Here is a 12,553-nt window from a genome sequence, read left to right as displayed (position 1 = left end):
TTTATAAAAAAGCCTGCTGTAAAGTTTTTTAAGGCTAGAAAATAGTTAATGGAAAAATTTGGTGCCATATTGTCTCTTGACCTGGTCAAGTTTATACTGGCTAGAATGACCCAATTTCTTAAAACTTGTTTTATCAGAATAATAGAAGGATACTATTTCCTCTGTGACAGTGTATCTCTTAGCAGTGTGCTAGGGTGTAGAAGAGCAGCAGCTTTCAATTGTGGACAAAAATCTTGAGCTGTATATGATAATTTTGCCTTAATTCATGACTTTATTTTTTTACCTCATTTAATAAAGTCCAGGACAGTGGCCTGAGGTGTCATGAGTTTGTTCCAGTGTAGTATTTTTGATAACTCTCTAGGACTTTTGATAACCATTTGTGTTGGAGAAAGTATGTATTTTTAAATGTATTTTCCTTTTTAAATATAGCTATTTGATAAAATGGGTTGTTTGCAACATTTTCACTTATGTGGAGTAAGTTAGATGGGACTTTGAATTCTGATACACAAGAAAATGGTATTGTTTACCTCCATAGTACTATTGTTTGTTGATAAACAAACTTGTAGCCAGATAATCAGTGTACTATTCATCATGTTATGTTACCAATGTGTCAGATGTTTTGGTCTAATCACCAAATTATAACTAGAGTCGTTGAAAAACATTTTTTTTATGGTCTTTGTTTCCTGCAGTAATCCTTTCTTGTGCTGTTTTGCAATGAAAAACTCTTCTGTACTGTGATTCCAGGAACACGTGGCTATATTGCTCAATAAAGTAGCCAGAAGTCCTGCCAGTGCCTTCTTGGTGAATGACATTCCAGGAAGTGTCACAGTTACTTTTTTCTTCCTTGAATGTGCTAATAGTAGTATTTAGTAGTATTATCTTTCAAATACTGAGATTTCTGTATTCTGAAGAGTCTTTCCACATCTATATCAATGTTACGATTGCTCTGGAAGCTAACATTTTAGAGAAAATATTTGCAGTAAAAACAAAACAAAACTGTGGGTTATTGACATTAAAAGTTCTGCCTTTAATGAGCTTTCCCAGCTTTTTAAGACAAACTACTTTTGTAACTTCTAGGCAGATGTTCAGAAAGGGCATATGTTTGTAGAAAAAAATTGTCAGAGTAATGTCAGCGGTGTGTCAAGTGACTGTCGCTCTGCATCTCAGGCGTCATCCTCTCAGTTCTCAGAAGTTGGTGTGGAAGTCCTGTCAGTCATTGAGATGTTGATTGGTATTAGTGATTTTCCTTGATCATGCTGGGCAATGCAAATGCCTTTTACAAGGATAAACTGTGGTTAGAATCTATAATTATAGTTTTTAGTTAACTTCTTCACAATCTGTACTGATTAATAAAAGGACAATCAATTTATTAAAATCAGTTTCTAGTATCTGAAATAGTAGTTCAGATAGCACATCTATCTTTCCTTCCCATAAAATGTTTTTATTTCACTAAAATGACTAAAAATATATGCCAAAGCTGTGTCAAAACTGTCTAAAAACTTTGAAATACATATTTAAAATAGTATTTTCCCAGGTATTCTTAGAATTTGGGGATATTTTTTCTTTATTCTTTCTTTAAAAGACCACTAAGGAATCTTGAGTGATGTCATGCAGTGTGAAAGAATGTGTCAAACAGATCTGTGTGTAAATGAGTTTCTGCGTTTTTGTCTTTCCTCCTTAGTTGTGATGCCTTTTCATATTGATATTGCTAGAGGCTCAGGAGCAATATCAAGATTAACTCCTGTTTACAGATTATTTGTATTTTGTTTTTCTTTTTTTTTTTGAGAGCGAGAGAGGCAGAGACAGACAGGAAGGGATAGAGATGAGAAGCATCAACTAGTAGTTGTGATACTTTAGTTGTTCATTGATTGCTTCTCCCAGCATATGTGCCTTGCCCAGGGGGCTCCGGCCAAGCCAGACCTTGGGCTCAAGCCAGTGACCATGAATGAGGTCATGTCTCTGATCCCGTGTTCAAGCTGGCGACCTTGTGGTCCTCAGCATCCCAGGCCAATGCTCTATCCGCTAAGTTACTACCTAGTCAGGCTGATTATTTGATTTGTATTTTTTTAATCCATATTTTTGGCCCTGTTCTCTCTACCCTTGATTTATTACTTCTGGTGTGCTATAGAAAAATATGTATCTGTAGTAATGAGTATATTGAAAATTATGTATAATAAAACCATAATTAAAAGAGGTTATGAAATATTTTAATTTAATTAATATATATAGTGGATTTTCAGCAGTATTTGCAATACTCTTTATTTTTTCAATGCCATGTGTAAAGTTCTTAAAGATTGTCACTTCTAGACAAACACTACAGTAGATTAGTTAAAAAGAAATGTTGGCTGATTACTCTTCAATGAAGCTATATGGCTACAATAACTAATCTGTTATCTGGTAAGATACATCAAAATGGTTTTTATTCAGAGGGTGAAGCAGCTTCACCCTGCATTTATTAGCCTGTCTGAATCAGTAAGCAGTTAGAGACACTGTATATAGGTAAGGAAAATTTTTATTTCTGTTACTCTTTTGATTGTAGCTCTTCTATATATAAACTACTGTGATACTTAGAATAGTTTTCAGTTGCTTGCATCAAAATCACTTAAGATGTTTTGTAAAATATACAGGTCTCAGCTCAAATTCTGGAAATTTTGGTTCAGTTGATCTGTTCAGGGACTTGGGGATCTGTATTTTTTGAAGTGTCTTCCCTAGACAATTCTGATGCATAGATTTGGAAACAAAAGTTTTAGAGCACAGTATAACTACAAGTGTATTTTTAAAACTACAGAAAAATGCATGTGAAAATGAATAGTTTGAATAAATCAAGGCCATCAAAATATTTTAAGATAAAAGTTAATTCTTGACCTTTATAATTGTTAAACTTGGGAATGGAATAGGCCTTCTGTAATAATTTTTATTGTGTTTGGTCTGGTTTACACTCAGGTATTGGATAGCCTTGAAATATTAGCTTCTATGCTGACTGCAGTCTGTAGTTACTGCTATGGTTTGCTGTATTGAGGAAAACTCGCAGACCCTGAGTGTGAGAGAAGGAGAGCCTAAGAAAAGGGGAGCAATTAATCATATTATCTGTTACGTTTGCTATCTCTGGCTTAGGAGTTTTTATCAAAAGGACTACATAGTACTCTTTTATCCTTGTTGTGCTTTAATTCCTGATTTGGATGTCCATAACTAGCATTACTATTATTATTAGATTTTATTTACTGATTTTTAGAGGTGAGAGAGAGAGAAAGAGGGGGGGGGAAGAGTGGGAAGCATCAACTCATAATAGTTGCTTGTTGTATGTGCCTTGACTGGGCAAGCCCAAGATTTTGAAATGGTGACCTCAGCCTTATCCACCATGCCATCACAGGCCAGACCATAACTGACGTTATTAAACAGACACACACACATGCACACTTGACCCAGATGAGGGCAGTTTATAAGGCATTGGTGATAATTCCACTTAAGTTTTGCTTTCTGGAGAGTTGCTGCTAAAATGCCTTTACATAATGAATTGTTTTGATTTTGAATTCTTAAAAGTATATTTAGATTAATTCAGCAGAAATTTTTTTGTGAGGCAGTAACTGGTTGTGTGTAAGAATAGTGGCACACCATTTGTATTTAGTATTTACTGTGTTCTAGGTACTGGGAACATAAAGATGAAATTAAGCAAGACTCTTGCCACTAGAAGACTCGTGCTTATTTTCTCAAGATCTGCTAGTAAACAAGCATTTGTAATAATACATTGAGATAAATCTCATGGTGTAAATAAACAGAAGGTTCTGAGACAGCATGAAGAGAGGAGCTTAGTTTTGAGGGATGAATGAGGGATTGAGCCATGACATTTCAGGAAGGCGGACAGCGCAAAAGTATGAAGCATGGAAACAGTGTATTGTGCAACTATAAATTATATTAATGAAGTATAGGCATTGTAAGTAGGAGGAATGGATGCTTGAAATGTAAGTACCACCGTAGAGGCGATATGATTCTGTTTAACATTTACAAAGGAGGTATTGAAGATGCAAAGCCAGGTGAGTAATATGATCAGATTTGCATTTTAGTAAGCTTATGCAGCCAACAAGGTGAAAGAAGATAGATTGAAGAATGGTAAACTGGGAAGAATTAGCAAACTACACTCAACAATGCAGGAAAAAAACATGGGGCATGCTAAAACTAAGCTAGTGCTGAATTGGAAGGCAGAAATTTGAATGTTGATGGTATTAGGAGAATAAAGCAGTGTTTGACAGGGGTTTTGAACACACGGTCTAGGCTTGAGCTTCACAGGGTTCTGTGAAATCTTGTCTGGACATTGTCTATCTGTGTGTATGCACATTTCTCTCGGGTAGAGGTTTATATAGGTTTAATCATATTTTTGAACAAGTCAAAAACAACAACAAAAAATGACAATCTAGTAGTATTTAGAAGTTTTCAACTTAGGTATCTATGTGGATGTTGGTAGTGTTAACTAAATGGGCGATATTAGATAAATAGTAGAAAGGAATATAAAGTGAATGTTTGATAAAGTATCCTTAGGGTAGAAATGTATTAAAGGAGTTGTGAGTCAACTTTTGAAACAATAACCTGAAAAAAAATTTTTTCTTGCCTTTTAGTGTTATGTCCTAGGAAAAATATTTTGTATTTAAAAACAGAAATAAGTAGAATTTTATCTTTGATTTCCAATAGTTAGAATTTTAATTTTGGAACAGATTAAATAAGTTTTAAGTTATTTATCAGATCTTTTAATTTTAAAAATTTAAAGACATGCTTATATGAACATTTCAAATTGCTTATTTCAAACAAGTGTGAACATTGAAATTCAGAATGCTAGGACAGGTACAGGTGCATTGTGTGTGGGGGATATCCCTTGTGCTAGTGTAAGTTGGTTAAAGAGGATACAAGACTAATTCCTTTTCTGTTTATTAGTATGTAATTTAAGAATAGTGGTAGATGGACTTTCACTGTATTGGCAGTTTTCTGCCAATTAATCTCAGTTAAAGTCAGCCTGTTAGGGGTGTTTCATGCCTCTCCAAACCAGATTACAATTTGAGCATGGAAAGACTGAGTACTTGGTCTCCTGACGAGGCACACTCACTAGGCTGATAGTCGTTTATAAATACCTCATAACACTTATTAAGCTGTGTTGCATAAATAGTTATTTTATGTCATTTCCACTTTCAGTTCTTTTCAAAGGTAATAAAATATTAAATTTTTTACATTTGTGTATAAAGAATAAGCTGTGCAATGGCTAGAAAATACTACTGAAACTGTGATTTTACATAAAGGCAAGACTACATTTTGATCTAGACAAAGGCTATTTTGGTATATTTTTCCCCACGCTCTGTTTTTTCAGATTGAATTACTGATTTTTCCCCCCTTTTGTTTTGTTTGTTGTGGTTTTGATGTTTTTTTTCCTTTCAGCTAAAGGAGCGGCCCAGTGGTTTTCAAGAAGTGCCAAAGTGCACTGACTGTCTCATGATGACTGGTGCCTCAGGGAGGGTCATGATTCCTGGATACAGGATCGACCTGATCCTGGATGTCACTTCAAGCAGTCAGATCGTGGGGAAAAGCCTTGTCTAATGGCTAGCCTTCCTCAAAAGTGATGCTAGTCATCTCAGAAGGCCTCAGAAAAAGCCTTAAAGGTGAGCAGAGTAGAGTGTAGTTCTTTCTGGGGACTGTATTTGTTGGAGAATATGATTCAACATAGATTGACATCCCTAACCTGACAAATCCAGATTCAATTGGTAAAATAACTTTAGTTTAAAATTTGTTGGTCATGATCAGACCCCACTTCTGAGTTATTAGAAACTACCCTCCTAATCTGAAGATCTATAAAAGGAGGAATTTGGTATTTTTGGGGCCTTTCAAAACCTGAGGTTAAATAACAGCCATCTTTATAGCTGTTTGGATTTATATTTTGTAGCTCATTTTATTGCATTCAACTGGAAAAATATTAGAACTGCCTGCATCATTTAAATAACATTTTTGCTCCTATGAAAGATTCTATAGAGATATTTTGAGCAATTTGGTTGGAAAAAATTTAATTCCAGACCTCTTTTTCTGTGCACTTACAGAACCCAGTTGTTCATATAGTAAGCTTTATTGCTAAATTTTTTTTTTTTTTTTTGCATTTTTCTGAAGCTGGAAACAGGGAGAGACAGTCAGACAGACTCCCGCATGCGCCCGACCGGGATCCACCCGGCACGCCCACCAGGGGCCATGCTCTTGCCCACCAGGGGGCGATGCTCTGCCCCTCCGGGGCGTCGCCATGTTGCGACCAGAGCCACTCTAGTGCCTGAGGCAGAGGCCAAGGAGCCATCCCCAGCACCCGGGCCATATTTGCTCCAATGGAGCCTTGGCTGCGGGAGGGGAAGAGAGAGACAGAGAGGAAGGCGCGGCGGAGGGGTGGAGAAGCAAATGGGCGCTTCTCCTGTGTGCCCTGGTCGGGAATCGAACCCGGGTCCTCCGCACGCTAGGCCGACGCTCTACCGCTGAGCCAACTGGCCAGGGCTATTGCTAAAATTTCAAACTCTTAAAACCTCTCCTAAGACCTCCTAGGGTTTTTTATTTTTTAATTGAGTCACCGATATGAGAAAATAAACAAAAATATGGCATGCACAATCCCCACTATATGTACATTTTTACATTTAGAAATTATATGTCACTGCTGTATTAATACTAGAAAATATATTTTAAAAGGTTTAAAAAGCTGAGGTGAAAATACTTATCCAAAGGAAGTTCTGCTATTTTCTTCCCCATGCCATGCATCATGATAATACTGTGGTTGGCAAACTTTAAAGGGCCAGAGAGTAAATATTTTAGGCTTTCAGCCCATGTGGTCTCAGTTGAAACTGCTTAATTCCATTGTAAGGCAAAAGCAGCTATAGACAATATTTTAAACTAGTGAGTTTGGCTGTCTTCATTAAAGCTTTATTTGCCAAAACAAGCTGTGGGCTGAATTTGGCTGATGGACCATAGCTTGCTCTACCTTGTTTTGTAGGCCACTGGCCTAGATGTTGAAACTGTGTTGTGCTAACTTGTGGTAGGTCCTTTTCACCGGCAGTTGTAGCATGCATTTGATTTTCCTTAATGAACTGAGTAGAATACAGTGATACCTCGGTTCTTGAATGCCTTGACTTTCGACCAAATCGGTATTCGACCAGGAAATTCGAGAAAATTTTGTCTTGGAATCCGAACAAATATTTGGAACTCGAATGTCCGAGATTAGCCGAGTTGAGCCGAATGGCGTTCATTCGGCCGAGCGCGCCTTGCCTGCGTCATCAGTGTGAGTCACGCTTTGTCACGCTTTGTGGAGAGAGAGAATCACGTTTTTGTGGAGAGAGTCACGCTTTGTGGTGAGAGTCACGCTTTGTGGTGAGACTCACGCTTTGTGGAGAGACTCACGCTTTGTGCACGCTTTGTACACTGAATTTAACCCTTAGACATGGGTCCAAAGAAAGCCAGAAGTGGTAATGCAGACAAAGGTAAGCGGAAAGCTGTGAGAACAACGATTGAGCTGAAAAAAGAAATCATTGCCAAATATGAACAGGGCACACGTGTTTCAGATCTGTCTGCTGAGTATGGCATGCCAAGATCTACTATCTCAACTTTCCTTAAGAATAAAGCTGTTATAAAGGCTGCCAATGTTGCCAAAGGTGTTACATTGTTAACAAAGCAAAGGCCTCAGATAATGGAGGAAATGGAGAAGCTGCTTCTTATTTTCATTAAAGAAAAAGAGCAGGTGACAGCATCAATGAAGTCGTTATTTGTGAGAAAGCACCAGTAAATAGGCATATTTTTGGGGCTTGGAACAAATTAATCCAGTTTCCATTATTTCCTATGGGTTTCATTGTTTCGGTTCTCGAACAATTTGGTTCTCGACCGTTCTCCCGGAACGAATTATGTTCGAGAACCGAGGTATCACTGTACTAGTAGGCGGGATATATTCAGTTTAGTGGAACAACGGTGATTCGGACACAAGGTTAGGTGCTGAGATCATAAATTTGAAAGATAGGTAAACAGTTACGGCGTAATGTAAAAAGTAAAATAATTACGGTAGAAGCTGCTGAGAAGGTGAGGCTGGCACTGGGAAATGATGTCGCATCTTGGACTTTGAAAGATTAATTCAAGTTTGTGATGTAGATGGATTTTAAGGCATGGCAGTGATAAGAGCGTGAGGAACTGTATGTGCCTCAGTTGGCAGAGTGCTCAAGAAAGCAGCTACAGGAAATGAGAGACATGAACAGACTGACATGGCCTTTCTTAAGGGAAAGAACTTGGACTTTCCCTTAAGGTTGATGGTAACCATTGAAGAGATTTTAGTAGAGGAAAAAGTGATCAGATTTAGATTTTAAAAAGATTGTGGCAGTAATAGGGAATATACAAGGATTAGATGTTTTGGCAAGTTTTGTTTTTCTTAACCTTACAAAAAAGGACACAATTATTTGTGGGTTGTTTTATACCAGGCATAATATAAAGACTTGAAATGCTATTTAGTGATAAAAAAAAAATGAACTACTGATATACTACAAACTGGATGAACCTCTAAAACATTATGCTAGATCCAGTCCAGATAGCTTGGTTGGTTAGAGCAGGGATAGTCAACCTTTTTATACCTACTGCCCACTTTTGTATCTCTTGTTAGTAGTAAAATTTTCTAACTGCCCACCGGTTCCACAGTAATGGTGATTTATAAAGTAGGGAATTTATAAAATTTATAAAGCAGAGTTACAGCAAGTTAAAGCATATAATAATAATTACTTTCCAAGTACTTTATGTTGGATTTTCGCTAAGTTTGGCAGAATAAATCTTTATAAAACAACTTACTATAGTTAAATCTTTTTTTTTATTTATACTTTGGTTGCTCCGCTACCACCCACCATGAAAGCTGGAACGCCCGCTAGTGGGCAATAGAGACCAGGTTGACTACCACTGGGTTAGAGCATCATCCTGAAGCACAGAGGTTGCCAGCTCGATCCCTGGTCAGGGCACATACAGGAACAGATTGATGTTCCTGTCTTTCTCTCCCTTCCTCTCTCTCAAATCAATAAAATAAATATAAAAGAAATAAAACATTATACTAGATGCAGAAGACTGTGTATCATATAATGTGTTTTGTCTGATGCCATTTTCCTGGAGTGTCCATGAGTAGAGTAGTGTGGCTGAGGGTGGACTGGGGACTGATTACAGATGGGCAGCCAGGATCCTTTCAGGTGTTGGAAATGTCCTAAACTGTATGGTGGTTATGGTTATATAACTCTAAACTTGCTAAAATAACTGGACAGTGTTTAAATGGGTAATTTTTAGGGTCGGTATTTATGCCTCAATGAAATTGTTAAAAAATTATGAAGATTTCACCTTCGAAATTTGTTGGAGTAAAACTTTGCTAAAGAGATTATTTCCATATTACTGATTGCCAAGTGATTGTTCTTTCCTCTGGACAAATGAAATCCTAAAGTTTTTTTTTTTTAACTTAAAAGGTATATATTGTAACTATATATAAAGTGTAACTGTAGGAACTACCAACTAAGTTAATCATATTGTTACTAAAGTTTATAGAATTCACTTTAACTTTAATAATTTCTTAAGGTTCTCCTATAAGAAGAACCTTAAATGCTTAAATTAGATAATAATATAAAAAGCTAGAAATAGGCTGAGGAAAATACACTTAATTTCTTTTCTTTTTAAATTATTTATTTTTTAATTTATTCATTTTTAAAGAAGAGAGACAGAGAGGGAGAGAGAGACAGAGAGAGAGAAGGGGGAGGAGCTGGAAGCATCAACTTCCATATGTGCCTTGACCAGGCAAGCCCAGGGTTTCAAACCGGCGACCTCAGTATTTCCAGGTCGACGCTTTATCCACTGCACCACCACACACTTCTTTTCACAGAAATAATTACTAAAGAAAGAAGCTGAAGTATGATGATTCTAAATTTATAAATTGTTTCTTCATAATCTTAACAGTCATTGAAAATGAATAAAAATACTACAAAACATTTGGAAAAATGGCTGGTTTTGCTCAGTAAATATTTATTGAGGGCCTGCTATGTGCTAGGCACTGTTTCTTAGAAACAGATAGGGATAGATTTTTACTATGTTACTTCTATTCCTGGGTGCCAAAATAATTTATGAGGTTGAGCATAATCATTAAGAAAATGTGTAGGAAACTTAATTGTGTTACCTTTTGTTGTTTACAATGTAATTTTACAACTCAATTCCCAATTCTATGAGAGTGAGGAAAATGAATCTTACTATAGTTGATTTCCAAGTAAGAGGTAGAGCTTGACCATTGGTTTTTTTTTCTTTTTATTTTAAGTCTATTGCTCTGTATAACCTAGTGTGGGATTTAAAAAAAGTACAGTACTGTATAAGGAAAGACATGTAGATAAGTGGATAAAATTGAAACTCTAGAAATAAATCCATACATTTATGGTCAATTGATTTTTCAACAAGGGAGCCAAGATAGTCTAATGGGGAAGGAATAATCTTGCCAACAAATGGTACAGACAGTGAATATCCACATGCAAAAGAGTGAAGTTGGATTCCACCTTACACTATATACAAAAGTGAAATAAAAATGGGTGAGCAAACAATGTGAGAATTATAACTCTTAGAAGGAAAAGCAGGTGTAAAACTTCACAGTGTCTTAGACATGACGCTCAAAACACAAAGAAAAAATCAGATAATTAAAAAAACATTTGTGCTTCAAAGGACACTATCAAGAAAAGACAGTAACAGAATAGGAGAAAATATTTGCAAATCATATGTCTGAAAAGGGCTGAGAATACAGACTGGACAAAGAACTAACAATGTTAGTGGACATTAACAAATGTTGAGAATGTAGAGAAACCTGAACTCTCTTATAGATTGCTGATGGGTATGTAAAGTAATGTAGCTGCTTTGGAAACAGTTGGCAGTTCCCCAAGAAATGAAACAGTTAACCTAGGACCCTAGAATTCCACCCCTTGTTATGTATCCAAAAGAAACAAAAGTATGTCCATATATCAGCATTATTATACTAGCCAAAAAGTAGAAACAACCCAATGTTGATCAGCCGCTGGATAAACAAAATGTAGCATATCCATACAATGGATCATTATTCAGCTCTGAAGAGAGACGGAATTCTGACATACACTGCACCATGATGAGCCTTGAAGACATGCTGAGTGAAAGAAGCCAGATGCAAAAGGCCACTTCCTGGATAATTTTATTTACATGAAATGTTCAGTATAGGCAGTTGTATAGAAACAAATAGTGGTTGCTGGGGGTTGTGGGGGTAAGTGGTGATGCTAATGGGTATGAGGTTTCTTTTTTGGGTGATAAAAATGTTCTGAAATTAGTAGTGATGGTCATACAGCTCTGCCTCCCTGGTTCACCCATTCTAAATAAATGAAATACAACAAATGGAAAGACTATTATCTTTACCCCCATATACCCTATTTTTCTTTCTAGTGACTTTAATTTCCTTATTTCCTTTTACAACAAATTTAGAAATTGTTTCTGGTATCTCCTTGACTTTGTACCTCCTTATTAAGCCTTAATTACAATCTCGCTTCTGAGTCTACCATTCTTAATGAGGTCACTAATGACTCCTTCATCTTCCAAATCCAGTAGTTTTAATTTTTTTTACCGTGATGTTTGCTGACACTATTAAGCACTCTTAAGTATCTTGTGTCTTCTGGCTTTCCTTTGTTTCAGTACTTCATCATTGTTTATTTGCCCATCACTTTAATGTGTCACTTAATGTGGAGGTGAGGGGCACTGACTGCAACCCCTTCTTCTACCTTTGCCCACCCTGTGCAATAAAAACTCATATCCTTTAAGTTTCAGAAATGTTATTTCTTTGATATTTTTCCCCCTTTTGTGTCTCTGTTCTTTCTTTCCAGCTTTCAGACTCTGAATTGATCCACCATCATCATTGTTTATCTTTGTCCCCTACTTCATTTTTGTTCTTTCTTAGAATTTTCCTTAACTGGGTTGATAAAAGACCTTGGCTTTTGCTAAGATATATACATATATAAATATATATATATATTTTTTTTTTTTTTTTTTTTTCTTGAGGTGAAAATCATAACAAAGTTAGTAATTTTAAAGTGAATAATTTAGTGTGGTATTTACTTCATACCTTTCTTTTTAATAAAATGTTATACTAGACAGAAATATAAAGGTGCTATAACAGTGCCTTGACTTTCCTTTAATTCCAAGGGGCAAATTCTAGGATTGGCAGATTTCTTTTATATACCTTTTCTTGATCAGATAATTTCCATTTGGATATCTTTCTATTTTAAACTGTTCTTTTTATAAATCAGAAAAATGACTGAGGATTACACTTGTTAGAGGTAAAACCTTAGGGAGAGGCAGGAAATGGAAGGACTAAATCTTGAGTCTAGAACTATTCTTAAATATATTGAGGAGGAAACTGAAGTGATGCTATAAGGGTCTGATATTAGTTAACATGGTTTTGTTATTTGTTATGAGTAAGAGCTAAATCTGTATATAGTCGAGGAAGCAGATTTAAGAAATACACACTCAGTGTCACAAAAATATTAAATTTTTT

General features: G+C 36.1%; 1 protein-coding gene across 2 annotated transcripts in view; it reads left to right on the top strand.

Annotated features, from left to right (window-relative positions):
- Nucleotides 1-12,553, top strand: part of INTS6 (integrator complex subunit 6) — an 89,460-nt gene that overhangs the window by 29,990 nt on the left and 46,917 nt on the right. Inside the window, exon 1 of one of the 2 annotated variants that reach the window (XM_066380935.1) lies at nt 5,537-5,639. The exons of the other annotated variant lie outside the window; for it this stretch is intronic. The gene's annotated coding sequence lies outside the window, so the exon portion shown is untranslated. Of the gene's footprint in view, nt 1-5,536; nt 5,640-12,553 lie in introns of those variants that run through there. 2 annotated transcript variants of the gene reach the window in all.

Source organism: Saccopteryx leptura, chromosome 4 (assembly GCF_036850995.1).
Source record: "Saccopteryx leptura isolate mSacLep1 chromosome 4, mSacLep1_pri_phased_curated, whole genome shotgun sequence".
NCBI lineage: Eukaryota > Metazoa > Chordata > Mammalia > Chiroptera > Emballonuridae > Saccopteryx > Saccopteryx leptura.
The sequence above is the reverse complement of the archived record's forward strand: the minus strand, read 5'-3'. Positions and strand labels throughout refer to the sequence as shown.